This window comes from Lepidochelys olivacea, assembly GCF_965140295.1.
Source record: "Lepidochelys olivacea isolate rLepOli2 genome assembly, chromosome: 5".
NCBI classification, from domain to species: domain Eukaryota; kingdom Metazoa; phylum Chordata; order Testudines; family Cheloniidae; genus Lepidochelys; species Lepidochelys olivacea.
This window is the reverse complement of record NC_140415.1, coordinates 114186642-114206330: the sequence shown is the minus strand read 5'-3', so window position 1 is coordinate 114206330 and position 19689 is coordinate 114186642.

The following is a 19689-nucleotide window of genomic DNA, read 5'->3' as shown; positions in this document are numbered from 1 at the left end:
GGGACTGAAGACCTTCAATTTGTGTCTAGTGGCAGTGTATACCTGATGTGAGCCAGAAGAGAAAAACACGTGCCACACATTATCAATAAATCAGCTGGCAGCCCACCCCAGAATGGAAGTAACTGGTGATGCTCTGCTCACCTCCTCTTCTTCCCTCTTCCTCCCACTATTTGCTGCCCCAAGAACACTTCATTGTTAGGTGGTATGCTCATGGCATCAGTCTAGAGCCTCAGCTGCAGATGAGGACCCTTCTGCACAGCAGAGAAGAATGAATGCAAACACGCCCTTTTCACTCCCCCAATCCTGGGGCCATTTTCTGCCAGGCCTGTCCTTTATTGTGGGTAAAAGCAGCCTGCACCATCTGCCAAGGAGCCATTATGACATACAAAGTAATTCAACCAATGCCAACTCTGGGACATTCATCTGGTTACAGTGGGTGACATATACTACAATGGTTCTTCCCACCTCTTCTCTTTTACAGTGGGATCAGAACATCAAACGTAAATAAATCAATCATCTCTCCCCACATCCCTTCTTAATCCTCTTCCACCTTAAATAAGATGTATGTCCTAAAATTTAAGCAGGTTATAATGTTTTAAAATTCAGATTTTCTTTTATTAGAAAGAAATGTTGACACTGGATTTATAGCTACAGAAAATATGATCTGAATGAACTTAGAAGTGATCTGATGTATATATGCATTTGTGTAGTCAAAACAGAGTTTTATATATATATATGTATATATATGTGTGTGTGTGTGTGTGTAGTCAAAACAGAGTTTTCTGTAGCTATGTATCCAGTGTCGTCTAAAATTAAGAAGGAAGAGCGGAGAAACTGATAAATGATTGATTAAGTATTATTTACAGGATGCAAATAGCAGAAACTGCGCACTAAACCCAGTGTTTATTCGGTAGGAAGATCTGTTCACAGAAGTTCATATCAAATATAAAAAAGTCAGTGGGCGCCATCTAAAAGTGCAGGTACTAAACTGCATCAAAAGCTGGGCTGTCCTGTAAGCAAAAATACAATAAATCATGTTTCTCTCATCCTCAACTCTAAGAATGAAATTCTGACTCCATTGAAATCAGTGGGAAAACTCCCATTTCACCTTTAGAATGTAGTGGAGAAAAATATTTTCACAAGGAAACATATCTCCATTTCAAGATAACACGTGTTTATGATAAATAGTGAGAAAGTTAACTATTGCCAAACTGTAAATAGATAGTAATCACTACCCTGCAGGTGGCAGTATATTTGCATGCTATTGATATTAAAACACTATGAGAGAAAGACATGGAAAGTACCATTTACTATTTCAGTACTTGGAAAGAGCTAACCCTAGAAGTATACTTCAGTAATCGGCATAAAAGTCAATAGCTTCACATTAACTGTAAACAGTTCCTTGAGGCAGTGACTGTACCTTTCTCTGTGGTTGTACAGCGCCATGCACTACTATGGGACTCAGAAAATGAGGGTGCACAGACACAATGTGGTTTACAGGAGATGAATGGCTTCAGAAAAAGGAATCCAATTTTTGACTCCCAAGTGCTATTTTCTTTTCTGAATAGAATGATCCCAGACATCGTGGGAAAAATTTTGTCCTCAGATATGCTCATGGATGACATTCACACCTGGTGTGGTGGCCAGGGCAAATCCCTCTGCACTACTTAAGCCCCCAGTAGGAGCAGCACAGTGGATAAGGGTACTAGTACCTATATAACCCTATGTGCTGCAGAAAGGGTCTCCCTGCTGGGCCTCCATAGGCCAGGATAGAATGCTGTCAAGGTTCCTTCCCCACTCCTAACTCTAGGGTACAGATCTGGGGACCTGAATGAAAGACACCCTAAGCTTATTCTTACCAGCTTAGGTTAAAAACTTCCACAAGGTACAAACTTTTCCTTGTCCCAGTTTGCTGCCACCACCAAGCGTTTTAAACAAAGAACAGGGAAAGAGCCCACTTGGAGACGTCTTCCCACAAAATATCCCCCCCAATCCCTACACCACCTTTCCTGTAGAAGGCTTGATAATAATCCTCACCAATTGGTACAGGTGAACACAGACCCAATCCCTTGGATCTTAAGGACAATGAAAAATTAATCAGGTTCTTAAAAGAAGAATTTTAATTAAAGAAAAGGTAAAAGAATCACCTCTGTAAAATCAGGATGGTAAATACCTTACATGGTAATCAGATTCAAAACATAGAGAATCCCTCTAGACAAAACCTTAAGTTACAAAAAGACTCAAAAACAGGAATATACATGCCCTCCAGCGCAGCTTATTTTACAAACCATTAAACAAAAGAAAATCTAACACATTTTCTAGCTAGATTACTTACTAACTTTACAGGAGTTTTAAGGCTGCATTCCTGATCTGTTCCCGGCAAAAGCATCACACAGACAGACCAAACCCTTTGTTCCCCTCCTCCAGATTTGAAAGAATCTTGCCCCCTCATTGGCCATTTTGGGTCAGGTGCCAGCAGGGTTACCTTAGCTTCTTAACCCTTTACAGGTGAAAGGATTTTGCCTCTGGTCAGGAGGGATTTTATAGCACTGTATACTATAAAAGGTGGTTACCCTTTCCTTTATATTTATGACAAATGCCATAAAGCAGTTTGACCCAAAGGAATGGTACCCACAGAATGCATGTTTAGACCCAGTGGCCCCAGTACCCACTGAGGAGCTGTTTGCTATTCTTGTCGACAAATTGGAATAGTAGATGTACAACAGGCCCAGTCCCTGTCTATGGGGTCGGCCTCACCTCCCTAACACTTCTGTGCACCATCAGTCTAGATCTTGATAGTTTGGGATTTATAAGGGTAGAATAGATTTCATCCATGCAGTGGAGCAAATCCTACTGAAATCAATAAGAGGTAAACATGAGTGTCTAAATGCAAAATTTGGTCCCAGGAGTGCAAATTTTTTTCTTAGTTGCATCCGTAAAATACAGTACCAGATAGAGAACATGCCCTAACCATTTGGGCCTCATCCAGATCACATCTAATGTGACATACTTGCAGTGTTTTTCCCAAAAATTGAAATCGTGGGGGGGGGGTGTTGACCGATGAGGGGTGAGACTGTTAGGGCAAAGGTGGGCTGTATGGCACCATAGTAAAAACTGAAAAATGTTTCACAACCATTTTATTAGATTTAACTAATGTTTTTAAATCATCACACAAATTAAAGTTGGCTACACAAGCCTACTATGAAGCACTATATCTACATCCTTCTTGGTTTCTTCTTGTAATTTTGCATAACTCTGTTAAAGAACTTCTCGAATGCAGTGCATTCATTTTTGGTGGCTTCTCTTGTGTCCGGTACTTCAAGTCCTTCAAGATATGCTCATGATCATGCAGAAGGCAACTTCTTTCAGAACACAAAATTCTATTCAATGAGGAAAAAGAACACTCAACTGTAGCTGTTGTGACTGGGACTAGACAGAGATGAATTCCTACTTCTTTCATCCCAGGAACCATAGCACTAAAATTGGGTCGAACCACTAGTGATGATAAAGAAGGTGAAGTCAAATCTTCATTTGTCCATAGTATGATATTCCACTCTGTGTTCAAATTCTCTGTTCTGTCCTGATCACATGGCAGCCCCACTGCAGGTAGTGCCTCACTTCACTCAACTGTCCGTGTTTTATAAGATAGGCATCTGTAAAAGCTACATAGAGGTTGACAGAATCCAGAAGTTGCTGTTGTAGCGATGTAAGAATCAAGTCAGTGTACTTTACTTTTTCAGCTGGCTTAACAAACACTTCTTGTCCGCGCCATTTAAGGAGTCAATATAAGGGCGCTAATTAATCAACTTCTGAACTGAAATCTTGCTTCTTCCAGTACATTTTCAATGATATCTCTCTGATTGATCCAAGTGTAGCTTCCATTGCTGGACAGAGATCTATTACTGTTGTAGCAGATTCCTGGAGGGCATTGTTAATGATCCAAGTGGTTTCAACAGTAGAGAGAGAATGGTGATTGTTTTCTCTGAACTTAGTAGCAATAGTAGTCCACCACTACTTTGATCTGTCCCATCTCAGTAGATACTTTCCAAAGCCAATAATAATGGTTGCAGTAATTTTAAGACAACAGCCATAGATCGCTCCTGAGAAAGCCAGTGGGTTTTCCCAGGTTGGACTAATTTGAACTTCAATCCCAGTGTATCTTCTATATTTTACAAGACGTTCAGTCCTTTTGGACTCTTGCTGAAAAAAAGAGAGTTTATGGCTTTTTAAATGCCTTTTGAAAATTCTGGAGCTCATACTAGCGCTAGTTGGAGTAGATGGCCTCTGCAGTGTGTATTGGAGAGTTTAGAATTACACTTTTCTCTGAGGAAAGCTTGTACTCCACATTTCTTCCAGAGAAGTTTGAAGCTCCATCAAATGTACAAACCACCATCTCTTTCGGGTTCAATTTACAAGCACTTAACTCTTCTAAGACGTGGATTGTCAGAGATGAAGCCAATGTGTCTTCTATAACCTGAACATCTACAAATTCATCCACTGGCCTACCACTGACATCAAGATAACGTACGCAGAGACCTAATACTGGACACCCATTTGCACTGTTGCATTCATCAGCCATGTATGCACATTTTCTGAATGCGGTGAGAGTTCTTCACTTTTTCAACTGCTGAGTCTTTCACTGTTACACCGCATGCTTCTAACCAGTCAGCTGAGTTTCTTGCAGAAAGATAGTGACCATTTGCTGGTCTTGATCGGAACCAGTGTCCAATTTCAGGATTAACAAATGACAATGCACTTAACATTGGCCTCTAGTTTGTAGTGTGTGGTATCTCTTGCTTAAAGAGAAAGTATGATGTGACAGCCATGTTTGTTTCAATAAACTGTGTTGTGTCTCTAGCATTTTTAACTGCCTTGTTAAGTACTTCTAAAATTGGCTTTGACAATGACTGACTTGTAAGGTTTTCTGCATGTCGATGCAGTCCAGAGGACTGGTGTTTTGCACCCTTTTCACATAATTTGTCAACATTGGCTTTGCTGATCGGTCTGGTTTCTCCACTTTTACTATATAAATCCATGATATGCTCACATCTTGAATACCGCATGCAGTTCTGGTCACCCCATCTCATAAAAGATATATTGGAGTTGGAAAAGGTACAGAGAAGGGCAACTAAAATGATTAGAGGTATGGAACACCTTCCATATGAGGAGAGATGAAAAAGACTGGGACTTTTCCGCTTGGAAAAGAGACGACTAAGAGGGGAAATGATAGAGGTCTATAAAATCTTGACTGGTGTGGAAAAAGTGAATAAGCTCCTTCACGTAACACAAAAACTAGGGGTCACCCAATGAAATTAATAGGCAGCAGGGTTTAAAACAAACAAAAGGAAGTACTTCTTCACACAACACACTGTCAACCTGTGGAAATATTTGCCAGAGGATGTTGTAAAGGCCAAAACTAGAACAGGGTTCAAAAAAGAGCTAGATAAGTTCATGGAGGATATGTCAAACAATGTCTATTAGCCAGGATGGGCATGGATGCAACACCATGGTCTGAGAGCCTCTGCTTGCCAGAAGCTGGGCATGGACGACAGGTGTGGATCACTCTATAATTTCCCTGTTCTATTAATTCCCTTTGAAGCACTTGGCATTGGCCACTGTCGAAAGACAGGGTACTGGGCTAGATAGACCATCGATCTGAGCCCATATGACAGGTTTCAGAGTAACAGCCGTGTTAGTCTGTATTCGCAAAAAGAAAAGGAGGACTTGTGGCACCTTAGAGACTAACCAATTTATTTGAGCATAAGCTTTCGTGAGCTACAGCTCACTTCATCGGATGCACCGATGTAGCTCACGAAAGCTTATGCTCAAATAAATTGGTTAGTCTCTAAGGTGCCACAAGTACTCCTTTTCTTTTCACTTAAACCTGATCATCAGTGATTTCAGCTCTAGTGGTCACTTAACAAAACAAAAGACTCTATGGAGCCTAATAAGCTCTATCTTTAAATAGGGGAGAGGAGCAAGTCAAATGGTGCCTGTGACTCTTAGGCAGAGCCCACACCACCAAGCAAAACCCCTGTCTCCCCCGTGTCCACTGGGATCTGCCATCCAAACCCCTTGCTTAGCAAGAGCAGTTCAGTTGAGGGTGACCAGTGCTTAATTTGTAATGAAAGAGGTGCCAGAGTTCAAGCAAGTTTTTTACTTTCATAACTGATGCAGCAAGCCCAGAGGTCCCGGAGCTATGAACTGCCAAGCCTAGAGGTTCTGGGGCTCAGCCCTGTGAAAAATTAAGCATTGAGGGTGACCCCCCTCTAAGTTAGAGTTCCGCTGCCCTTTATTCATACAATAAAGATAACAACTTTTCATGACCCCCACATTCAATACTAAAGAGATTTGTAACCCAACACCAGCCAAAACTGATTACTTGGGCAACACAGCTCTGTCTACCTAGGCAAAGTGGGTGAGAAAATACAGTCTGGTCCTGAAGCTTTTCCCCTCTCCCCTGGCTCATCACTAGCTATCAGGGGAGAGCTCATTCAGATCTTGCTTACAAATCATAAATTTGAAATTATAATGTGCCAAAATTGTCAGAAAAAACAACAGCTATGTGAAGAAGCTAGTCTTTGTTCATACTTTTCAAACCTATTATACTTTTTCAGGTACAAGCATTTTATCCTACACAGTATTTGCTTTTAAAGTGTGTATTAATATTTCAATTTCAATTCCAATTTCCAACCAATGACTAAATTGGCAACACTGATGTAACTAGTTAACCATTGGGGGGTGTTGGGGAAAATCAGGGGGGCAGTGTACACCCCCCTGGTGTGTGTGCATAGGGAAATCCCTGCATACTTGTATATTTGACAGATTTTATTAAAACCAAAACAAGGGTAAGACACCATTGGAAAGAGAATATCACTCTCCCTTCCCACACCCACACAAAGATAGCCTTAAGACAGTGTTTCTAGATTACTGAATCATAGTGTTAATTGAGCTCACATATTGTAACTGGCCACAGTACTTCTGAAAATCAGCAGAGGGCATCTAAATCTCTAAATATGGTTAGCCCTTCACCTTTTACAGATATTGAACTGCTTGGGCTGGATAAGCATATAAGTGCTTAAAACACATTTACAAAAAGAACAATAGCTGGGATTATTTGGAAAATAAAATGCAGATCAGCTGTTGGAGTAATTTCTTCTGTTTTGTTATACATTTGGATCAGAACTCTTCACACGTGTAATAGCTTTTTGCTCACCCAAAGTGGCTGTTGTCAGACCAGCTATTCCTAAATATTTTTATTGAGAGCAGCAGCATTAGTGGCTGTGTCCTAATCTATATTTTGCGAACAGTGATATTAGAACATCCTCACACTGGTTCCAGAATATTTTGGAAACATACAGAGTGGATTACCTTTGGGCAGACTGTGCAATAGTGTAACCCATTTGGATCCCAAGTTAGCAGGCTACTGGAACACATAAGCATGAGAGTAGACCCACTGAAGTCAATGAGGGTATTCACATGTTTAAGTAGCTTGCTGAGTAAGGGCCTTGTTTATTGAGCCTGTTTTCTCTTCAGCAATTTAGGTTTGACTCTTTCTCTTCATTTCTGACTCTCCAGAAATCTCCACTTCATACAAGAAAGCACATTCATTTTTATTGCGTCCTGAGGAGTTAAAATCCATCTCAGAATTATGCCACAGTTTCAAGGAATAGCTTTCCACAGGTCTCTGGATGAGATAATATGGAGAAACAATTAATTTGATCCAATTTGTAAGCATCAACTAAAAATGCTAAGTGCCCTAGAGTGTAACAATGTCTCTGGTTGTGGGACAGTTCAAGAGGTAACCCTCAATTTCTCATCAATCTCCTCACACATTCCTGGAAACATTCTGGTATTGAGCTTGCTCTTCCTAAAAATTCCTTCACTTCCAAACATCACCACCACAAAAGGGCTTGGGGGGGATGAGAGGGGAGGAAAGGTAACCTGTTAAAGACAGTTGAGAAGTCTGACGCTGTTGATCCTATGAAATGAAAAGCAAGATGTGCTAACGTGTTAGACCACCCCCAAAACATCAGAGTGTATCTCAGTTACAGATCAACTGAAAAGTCCACCAAACTCGCATCCGCAACACATGTATAAAAGGACTCCATATCTATGCTGTAAGAGAGTTCATAATTTGATTTTATTTACTGGGCTTTAGTTGAAGAGATCTGTTATCAGTTAAAAGAGCAGTTGCTTTAGATGATCAATACAGTTTAAATAAAGGCTGATCTGAGAATTACCAGGAAAAATCCTGAGAACAGTTCTTAGCACATTTGAAAACTAAACTTTAAAAAAATCTGTGATTTTCCAAGTCCTTATTTTCTTTATAAATAAAGAAATACATCTCTCCAGGTTTAATACCACTTGCAATGACCTGAATAAGGCAATGATACCTGTTTAATTGGTTATTGATTAAAGTAACAAAATTATTTTGTTTCCTTTCTTGTATTTGTCTTATTTTCACAAACCTATGAACGTAGGCAGAGATTCTGAGATTCATATGTAACCTCATACCTAGACCCTAAAGAAATTGATATTGATCATTTAACAGCAGTCCACATAAGAACAAATATAAATTTCCCTACTCTTCCTACTGAAAAGACAGTGCTTTCTTATTAATTTCTTCTGATGTTTGTCTGTTATATACTATTTAAAGTATTTACAGTGAATGAAAAGAGTTGAAATAGGAAAAATGTATATTTAATAATTATTAGTCAGAACAAGTCATTTCATATTTTATGAACTGCTTTGGAAAAGTTGGCAATTATTTTGTTAATTAAAAGTTACTTTATTGAAAAATTGGTTTCAGAGTAACAGCCGTGTTAGTCTGTATTCGCAAAAAGAAAAGGAGTACTTGTGGCACCTTAGAGACTAACCAATTTATCTGAGCATAAGCTTTCGTGAGCTACAGCTCACTTCATCGGAGTTGCATCCAGTCAAGTGAGCTGTAGCTCACGAAAGCTTATGCTCAAATAAATTGGTTAGTCTCTAAGGTGCCACAAGTACTCCTTTTCTTTTTGCGAATACAGACTAACACGGCTGCTACTCTGAAACCTGCCTTAATACAAAAAGGTCTAGTTATTGCATTCATTCATTCTCATCTATCATAGATTACACAATGCAGGCATCAACAGTCCAGAGATGCAGTGCTCACATTTGCCAGATGGTGGCCAGACTAAGGTGGTACAAAAGTACTAAATATACATTAATAAATAACAATTAAGTGCACTTGGCCAATTGTTAGCGTCCTCCATCCAGTTATTGGACTCACCGTGTGTGTCCTGTACAGTACTGCTGCTGAGAATTGGACCCAGGCCCTTACAGTCTGTTATATAAGAACCCTGCCAAAAAAAGGTAAAAAGGAACTTCCTTCTGACCAAGACAGTAGACTTGTCTCAGCTGGAAGTTGATCTTCATCTACCTTCCAGCACTGTACTTCTTTATGTCTTCAATCTGTGTTAGAGGTCTTTATATAGAGCAATAGATATTGCTAAACCTTTCATTTTAGTAAAAACTGGATTGTATTTATGTCATCTGAATTTTAGGTCACCTGAAATGAGTTCAAATGAAAAGTAGCTGAGTCTAGTAAAGCTAAACTCTGGTTCTTATTTCAATGCAGCAGTCATAATACTGCATTTGGTAAATGAAAGCAATGGGATTTTTCTCATTCTCCAGTGACAGCTGAATTCAAAGTGTGAGTTATCAAGGATAGTATTCAGATTTACCTTTATCCTTCATTGAATGGAATCTAGTTATGAATCATCTGGCAAAAATGCATGGGGTAGAATTACTAGTTTTTAATTATTCACAGAAAAAAATACCACAGTTGTATCACAGTATTCATTTTTTAGGATATGCACACACACACAATCGTTTTTCTGTAAACGTGAAGACTTACCTTTTACTGTAATCTATTTTAGATATTTCCAACACACCTGTCACTGTGATGTCTAAGCACTGAATATACAGATCACATCCTGCTCCCATGTCAAGTCAGTGGCAAAATTCCCACTGAGTTCATCTGAACAGGATTAGTTCCTATAGTAACATTAATATTGTCCAAAGGGATATCAGCCCTCCTGCAGAGTACAGCTCTGCAGGTTTCTTGTGTAAATCTGAGCATGTCATTCATGATGATCGGAAAACTCTACTCACAATGTTTCTGAAGTAAGTGGCATTGTCTGCACTGGAGAAGGATTATAAGTAAAAAATACATAAGTGGAGAAGCTGAGATGTGCACACCTAAAACATCTAATTCTGACTAAGAACCACTGGAGTCCGGGGCCCCCTGGGGAGCTTCAAACAGGCTTTAGGGTGTCTGCTAAGCAGGTGTTAGACTCACAGGGGCCCAGGGCAGAAAGCTGAAGCCCTGCTGCATAGGGCTGAAGCCCGGGGCCCTGAGCCCCACCACCAGGGGCTGAAGCCAAAGCCTGAGCAACTTAGCTTTTTGGGGCTCCCTGTGGCATGGGGCACTGAGCAGTTGTCCTGGTTTCTATGCCCTAACGCTTTTATAATCAGAAAACCAGTTGCTGTGGCACAGGTGGGCTATGGAGTTTTTATAGCATGTTTGGAGGGGCCTCAAAAAGAAAAAGATTGAGAACTGATCTAATTAATGCATCCATATGACAAAGTATCCTGGCATTGCTGAGCTACTGTTTTGACACATTCCAGATAGTGGGTGGATACTCACAGTCAGAACTACAAAAACCAGTTGAAATACTGATCTTCATGAAAACTAATACCAAGCACCTTAAATTTAAAACTGTGACTACATGTTGTTAGCAGTTTTATTTAACAGTTTGTAAAAGAAGCTGTAATAATACCAAAATGTACATTTTTTGGTTCACATTACAGATCAACAAATCTCTAATACAATTACAGTACTTTTATGAGACTGAATTTGAATTACTGCTTTTGTTTCTTGCTCAGTTGCACAGCTGCTGATACTGTGTTAAACCATGAAAATAATCCCATGAGAGTGTCAGGAAACTTCATTTTTCAGAGGAGCAGCTGTGTTAGTCTGTATCTGCAAAAAGAAAAGGAGTACTTTGGCACCTTAGAGACTAACACATTATCTGAGCATAAGCTTTCGTGAGCTACAGCTCACTTCATCTTGAGCTTATGCTCAAATAAATTTGTTAGTCTCTAAGGTGCCACAAGTCCTCTTTATCTTTTTGAGGAAACTTCATGAATTTCAATTTGTGGTGTTTCCTTCATAGCAGCTGGTTGGGGCAGGGCATGCCTTCACTCATTTTTGGATGACCCAAAATTTGTGGGGAAGATACCTGAGTTTTTTTCACATAGGAGGTACCTAGACCTATGGCAGATTCTGTGTTCAATAGTGCAGTCTACACGCAGACATAGGATCAACCTTAATGTGGAATTTGCTTGATTGATATATGGGACAAAACAGAGACATTGACACTGACATGATATATGTATGATGTATGCAACGCATTGTTATATATTGGGGAGGAATATATATATTTCATTTGCTTTGACTGAAAGACAAGTATCTTTTGCAAAATGAATGAAAAATAGGTCCTCCATCTGTTCCACAGAGCTGATTCAGCTTTCAGTTATATCAGTATAAATCCAACAATGAAGCTACTCTGGACTGACACGAAATGACTTCAGTGGAATTACTGCAGATTTATACCTGTAGCTCACGAAAGCTTTTGCTCAAATAAATTTGTTAGTCTCTAAGGTGCCACAAGTACTCCTTTTCTTTTTGCGAATACAGACTAACACTGCTGCTACTCCGAAACATACCAGTATAACTGAGACCAGGATCTGGCTTATATATTAAAAATCTCTCAGAAAGTGATGGAGTTGAGATCCTGTTGTTTTGTATGGAACTTTCATTCAACTTCCTGCCCCACTAATTTAACTCTATTAATACATAGATTCAGATTCTCAGCTAGTGTAAATCAACCTCAATTTACACCAGCTAAGAATCTGGCTCATAATATACAAATTTCCAAGATTTTAGAGGGATCTTTTATTTACTCATTCATGGGTAACAATATTGATTAAATATTTTAAAATGTGCACCTACTGCATCTGTTCCCAGTAGGAAAATGTTTTTGGTAACTCTGGTTTAAATAGGTAAAACTTAAAATGTCATCAGGAGTGGGAAATGGAATCTCATTCAATGACAGTTCATCAGTAGGTTGTAACCTTGAAGTTCTAAACCTAACGTTTATCATTGTGGGCTGCTTCCCCTGTCACACAGCTGTGTTCTGAAGATGTAGTCAGCTCTCTGCAGCAGCCACATTCAATTAGGAGCGGGCACTTCAAAAAATATGAAAGCAACATTTTTGTTTCAGGACGACCATATATTATCAAAAAATGCACCATTTATGGGATTACTAAAGAGGTTATAATTTCTGCTCAATTTTTATTTATGACATCACAGAACCCCTTGAAACAAAATTATAGCCTTGCATTTTCCCCAGAGGGAGCTCTTTGTTCTTCATATTGTAAATGATGGAATGTAAATCAATTTATCTGAATAATAATAAGCAAGAGTTTTTCAATGAAATCTCATGTCAGTTTTACAAAAGTGGAAGAAATACACAATGCTTTTTTTCCTCCCCAATATTTAAGGGTTGGGGGGTGGGTAGGAATGGTTTGGCAAATGACTAACATTTTCATTATTTAAATTATAATTTTATGATGCATAAAAGCTTGATTTTCACTTACATGAGGCTACTTTACACCTCTCTGGCAGTGCAAAAGGGCATTAAAGTAGGAGTAAACTATATTTACACCTAGTTTAAAGCCCTTTACGCTGTTAAATGTAAAGTGTAAAGAGGGCTAGTGTAAATGAGAATCAAGAGCTGAGATAGTTTAACAGTGAGTGTGAACAGTACATACCCAAATATGTTGCTCGAAACTCTAAAAATCAGGCCTTGAAGGTAGGGGTGGGGAACCTTTTCTGTATCAGGGGCCATTGACCCACTGGAAAAATCAACGGTGGGCCACACACATTCAACTCACCTGCCCAGGGAAGTGCGGAGGCTTGGGGCTTCCCTCCCGTGGTGGGGAGAGCTGGCACACATGGCTCCAGCCCTGCAGTGCCAAGAAGCCCCAAGACATGGGGCTGGGGCAGCAAGTGCCAGCTCACCCCGCTGCCGGGGGGAAAGCCCCAAGTCTCAGAGCCGCGAGTGCTGGGTCACCCCACTGCGGGGGGAATCCCCGAGTCTCGGCGACCCCCTTCTGTGGGTGAGTTGAACGTCTGTGGCTCAAGGGCCAGATGAAAATGAGCAAAGGGCTGGATCCAGCCTGTGGGCCATAGATTCCCCACCCCTATTGTAAAGGGTCTCAAATTGGGCGTCTCCAATACTGAAATCTTGGCCATGCACATCTGTGTGTGTGTATAGCACTGTACAGCTGTACTGTATATGTAAATGTCTGTGGGAACAAAGATTAACCTCTGTTCTCAAATAGGCTAACACTGCAAAACTGGTTTAGAGGTGTGGTCTAATGGTCTGAGTGCAGCCCTAGGAGGCAGGAACTCCTGAGTTCTAATCTCGTTTTTGACATTGACTTCCTTTGTGGCCTTGGACCACAAACTCTCTCCCTCAGTTTCTCCATGTGTCAAATGATGATGAGGATAACAACAGTTACCTGTTTCAGTGAGGTGGGCAGATTCATTAGCAAACATTTTTAAAATGCTTTGAAGATGAAAAGCACTAAGTATTATTATTATATCTTTACCAAAAGATGCTGTAAAGATGTAATTGTCCCAATCACACACATCAGGACTTTGCATTGCTTATGCTAAAGCTAGTTCAAAGCAAGAAGATTCATATTAAAAAAATATTTAAGAAAAAGACAGTCACGTCAAACTGACAACTTTCGCATTGACTCATGCAGATCTTGACTTTCGGAGACTCCTACCTTGGACTGTTTAAACACTTTCGATGTTTGTTCTCCCCTTCACGCAGAATTTATGCTGAGACTGATGGGACTTGGGTGCACGTGCCGAAGGGAGAACGGACTCCACATATTCTTGTAGCATTGAAAAGAGGGGAGAAAAAAAGAAAATACACATGATTTATTGTGTATTCGATTATGAACAAACCTGTGCACATAAAGTACTTATTAACTCCTTGTCTTCAGCTGTGTACTAGAAACAACGGCTCGTGCTCAAGCCTGAAAGATGCTGAGCATTCTCAACTTCCGACTCTCAGAACGTGGAGCTGAAGCTCCAGTATTTTCTTGGACTATTTGATTGACTCAATGGGAAGTCAGGGCACCCAGCACTGCACAGAATAAGGCACCAGGGTCAGGCTTAAATTCAATTTGAAATATCTTTTCAGATATAATAATTTTGTTAAGATGATGTTAAAAAAGAGAGAAAAAGGCAGAGTTGAAGCGTAGAAGTTTCTGGTTATCAGGGAATAAGGTACAGATTATCAAAGGGTGCGACGATCTGTTTAGGAACAGGTGGCGTAAGGAATACATAATCTGCAAGCTCCCCGATTGGGGGTAAAAGGTTGACGGGTCAAAGTACAGACATTGAGATATGGGGGTCCATTGTTCATATAATGGCTATGTTCAGGTGTGGAGTATAATGAGTGGATACGGTGATGAGGATGGATTGACCCTCATTTGGTGAGATTTAATGTTCAGTGAGTTTATGGTTCCAGTTCATATGGTCCAATGGAAAAAGTCTCTCGGTCCCTTTCCCATAGTTGATGCACGATGTCGTTCCGGCTCACACCTCCTGGTACTGTTGGTGGCCAGTGATGTGTTTGATGTAGATGTCCCTGGACCATCGGATGGGTCAGATATGCTACTATCATGGCAAATTCTCAGGGGGCTGAGATAAGAAGCACACTCAAAATTTCATATGTCAAGATATAAAGATGAGGAAAACTCACCCTCCCACTTAAGACAGAGCTACTAATGTAGAAGATCACTAAATGTTACTAATAGCTTAATAGCTTGTAGCCTGGAAGCCAGAAAGGAAATATACTGGAAATGATCCTGTACTCCACCAGTCGCGGATAGGTAGCGGGAAAACTGAAACACAATGAGAGAATTATGTTTTCTTGTGTTGGCCACCATAGTAACTATGTCTGATTAAGAACAAGTAATAATATAGCACCTTTCACACTGAAGCACTGTGATATTACCCCGGGTACAATCTGGACTGTTGAACAGCTGAGTTCCCTCAGTTCTCCAGCCAGGGGTGCCTTTTAAACGGCTTCGCTGCTAGAACAACCTCGCCTGGTCTGCTCACACACACACAGCCTCCAGTATGTAAGTCACCCCCAGCTATACTGTATGAGTGCTATGGCCAGCCACTCTTGAATTACACTGCAGAGTAACACCAGAAAACTCCTGGTGCCAGACTTTCTCTTAGAAATATTCATCTTGCCCTGCCCAGCTCTCTCGTGGACAACACAAGCTCATATCAGTTTATTAATAGAAAAAGATATGCACAAATCCTGTTATCTCAAATGGAGTTTCTCAAACACTTCAATCCAAGCACCCTGATTTAGATAACACAATAAAACAAGTTTATTAACTACAGAAAGAAACATTAAGTGATTGCAAGTAATGAGTCATAAGAGTCAGAATTGGTTACAAGAAAACAAATGTAAAACACAACTCAGATCTAACTTAACAAGCTAAGTGGATTCAAAGCAAAAGTCTCTCTCACCACATGCTTCAGCAGTCTGAGGGGATGTCTACACTGCCCATGTTACAGCGCAGCCGCGGCAGCGCATTACGTGGGCAGTGTGGTCACGCTTTATCCGCAGGGGAGAGCTCTCCCGGTGATAAAATAACCCGCCCCGAATTGGGGGTGGTAGCTTTATTGCCGGGAGCACAGCTCCTGGTGAGAAGGCGCTGTCTATACTGGTGCCCTTCAGCGCTAAAACTTTTGTCGCTCAGGGGGGTGTCTTGGGCAATAAACAAAAATTCACGGCCCTGTGACCTGTCCATGGCTTGTACTGTATACCCCCGACTAAATCTTTGCTGTTCTGGGGGGCTCTGGAGGGGCAGCTCCAGGGCACCCGCTGGTGCTGGGGGCGGGCTCCGGGGTGCCCGCTGGTGCTCAGGGAGGGGCAGCACGGGGGCTGCTGCTGGCAGGGGGTGGCCCTACTGGCCCAGGACCGCTGCCGCCACTGCCGGTGGGGGGCGGCCCTGCTGGCCTGGGACCACCGCGCCACAGCTGGCAGGGGGTAGCCCAGGACCACCGCTGTTGAGGGGAGGGGGAGTAGTGCAGCTGGACCCGGGGCCACCTGAGCTGCTCGGGTGGCCCTGGGGTCAGTCATGCTAGCTGGCTGCAGAAGTCACGGAGGTCCTGGAAAGTCACTGAGTCCGTGACTTCCATGACCTCCATGACAGACTGGCAGCCTTAGTTATACGTGATACCCGGTATGAGCACATCGACACTGGTAGAGTTTGCCAGTGTAGCTCTAGAGGTAGAACTATACCGGGACACCTTTTCTAGCGGAGACCTGGCCTGCTTTTTATCTCATTGCCTAACAATGTGCAGAGGCAGAAATATATTTCACTTTGTATTTCAGATCAACGTACAAGCCTGAGTCAGTCAAACCCCCATGGATCAATGTGCACAGAAAAAAATATATGTAAATGTATTTTTGTTAACCATTAAATTGTTCAAGTATCTGTCCCCCTACATAGATCAGTGGGGTTGGAAAGAACCTATAGTGGATCCAAATATCTCATTCCCCAAAACTGTAATAAGTGATATAAGTATTCCTAAATCATCTGTACTATTACAAACTTCTAATGTATTAATCATCATAGTTTCCTGCACTAATTCTTTCTCAGACAGATTTAAGCAACAACTTAGGAAGCATCAAATCTCAATTGTGGGCCAGATCCTGAGGACTGGCCTTATTACGCTTGAGTAGCCCAGGGAGGGAGGGCTCCTTGATTCTAGGGTTGTTGGTCCTGAGGCATAATTTAGGATTATTCTCAGTTGCAACTGCCTCTAAGGGGCTGTTTTGACAACCAAGGGTTGCTGATGTATACAAACAATCGAATCACCCCCTTCCCCTTCATCCAAGGTATACAAGGGGAATCCTCAGAAAGCTAGTCCAACTGGTGTTATGGCTGCTTTGTGCCATCTGAGCACAAACCCAAGCAGCGACAGTGGGACTGAGAAACTGGAGCCCACAGTCAGGGGTGATTCTGTCCACTAGCTTCTTAGGAGAAGGTTTGCCAAAAAGAGTTTTGCAGTTGTTCCACCGATTTTCTACTCTAGTTGTTAAAGCTTTTCTCAATATTTAGAGGAATGAATGCATCATGGTTATTTGAGACTAGGCACAGCACATAAGAATATAGTGTTTGCTATACTGGATCAGACCAGCAGGTCGAGAATCCTGTCCCTCAAAGATGCCAATACATGATGCTTCAGACAAAAAATCCGCAACGTAACTAGCTAATTGTACAACCTTCAACATTCCTTTCCCTATAAAATGTACTGGCTCAGTGTGATCAAGTCTCCCTCTCTCTCCAGTGGCTTCTCAAGAGAAGGGACCTTCCTCTAGTGGCATCAGCTGAGAGAGATCTCAGCTCAAGTAAAAGTAGTGTAGAGTCCTGTGTTTCTAAAGCCAGAGCTCCTGGGGTCTATCCCTGATGCTGCATGTGTATGGGTTAGCTACCAACTAATGAATCTGTGTGCAAGCAGCATGTGGATTCATCACACCACCTGTTCATAAAAGTGCTTATAATATGTACTAGAGCCAGATACAGTGTGGCCACGCTCCCTACACAGCTCTGCCACTGCTTCCTCAGGCCTGACCTGCAACATGCGTGTGCTTCCCATGGCTCGTTGTAACTTGTGTGGCGGATTTAGTTTTACACGCATTATGCAAAAATGAAAAGCGGAAGAGCTAGAGCAGTTCACGTTACTTTGCCATTGATTTGTTTTTAGTATTCTTGTGAAGGGGTTAATTGGACTCTGACAGAAGTTACTACAGTGGAACCTCAGAGTTACGAACACCAACATTACAAACTGACCGATCAACCACACACCTCATTTGGAACCAGAAGAACACAATCAGGCAACAGCAGAGACTGAAAAAAAAAGAAGGCAAATAGAGTACAGTACTGTGTTAAACGTAAACGACCAAAACAAACAAAGGGAAAGTTTAAAAAAAAAAGATTTGACGAGGTAAGGAAACTGTTTCTGTGCTTGTTTCATTTAAATTAAGATGGATAAAAGCAACATTTTTCTTCTGTGAAGTTTCAAAGCTGTATTAAGTCAATGTTCAGTTGTAAACTTTTGAAAAAATAACAATAAGGTTTTGTTCAGAGTTAGAACATTTCAGAGTTGTAAACAACCTCCATTCCCGAGGTGTTTGTAACTTTGAGATTCTATTGTATGTAACCCTTCTGCCAGGCTGAGCTGATAGCAGCAAGGGCTGGGTTCAGTACATAGGGGTTCCCTCTCAACAACACAATGCAAAACTGGCTCGAGCTCCCACCCAGTGACCTGGGAAAATTTTACACACACTCCCGGGTGCCTCAGAGAGGCAATACTTCCCCTCTCACAAGCACAGAGTCTTGGTGTAGCAGAAAATCTTTAACAACAGGAGGTAAATGACATCAGTATTAAATTGGGAAAACACCACAACTAGGGTTCATAAACCAAACCATGAGCAAAGACCCATCCCAGCAAATTGGGGCGTGTTCTTTCCCTTTGGTTCTTGAGTCCAGCAACCGAAAGTCCCAAAAGTCCAACAACCCAAAAGTCTCTATCTCTGGTCAGTGCCGTCCCAGAGTTCAAAAGTTTATCTGCAGAGTCTTACCTCCCAGCCTGGGTGAAAGTGGGGGTGTTAAGGGGCACCTTATGTTGTCCGAGGCCGACTGCCCCACCTCTCTGTAGAGTTCTACTGCAGCCTTCACCATGAGCCACTCTGCCAACTGCTCTGCTCCACTCTGCCAGGTGTCCCGTGAGCCACTCCAGCCATCCCACAAACTGCTCCGCCAGCCGCTCTGCTCCATCCCGCAAGCCGCTCCAGTCATCCCGCAAACTGCTCCGCTCTGCCAGTCGTCCCGCAAACGGCTCTGCTCTGCCAGTCGTCCCGCAAATGGCTCTGCTCTGCCAGCCGCTCAGCAATATATCTTCAGGACCCCCCACTACTTAACACACCACTCAGCAATTTCAGCTCTTAGTAATTTTAGCTTGTAGTGGGGAAGCCTCAGTGCTGGTGTACCATTGGCCCAATGTGAATTCAGCTCAACAGCCTATAACTAGAGTCCTAATGGAATCAAAATTAGCTCTGATATTCCACAGTAGAGAGAGAAGGCAGAACAACTGGTGTTTCAGACCCTCAAAAGGGCCCCAGATACCAATATCTATCTCTAGCCTCTCTCAATTCACTGGGTTTTGGAACCCATGCCCCTTGTCTAGCGAGTGCTACTTAGTTGATGGCGAGTCCCTCCGTCATAAAACAGTTCCACTGTCCTAGATTCACATAATCAGGGTAACAACACTTTATTCTTCCTGCCCCAATAATAGAGAAATTGGGGATCCCACAGCAGCCACAGTGACCCTTTGGGCTGCTGTGGGCTCATGCTAAGCGGGGTGGGTGTGCCTATGCAAACAAGATCAGCCCCTGAAGTTCTTTTCCACAACTTGCCACAATTCACCACCAGATGTCAGGGTAAAGCTCATCCTGACTCTGCTTACAT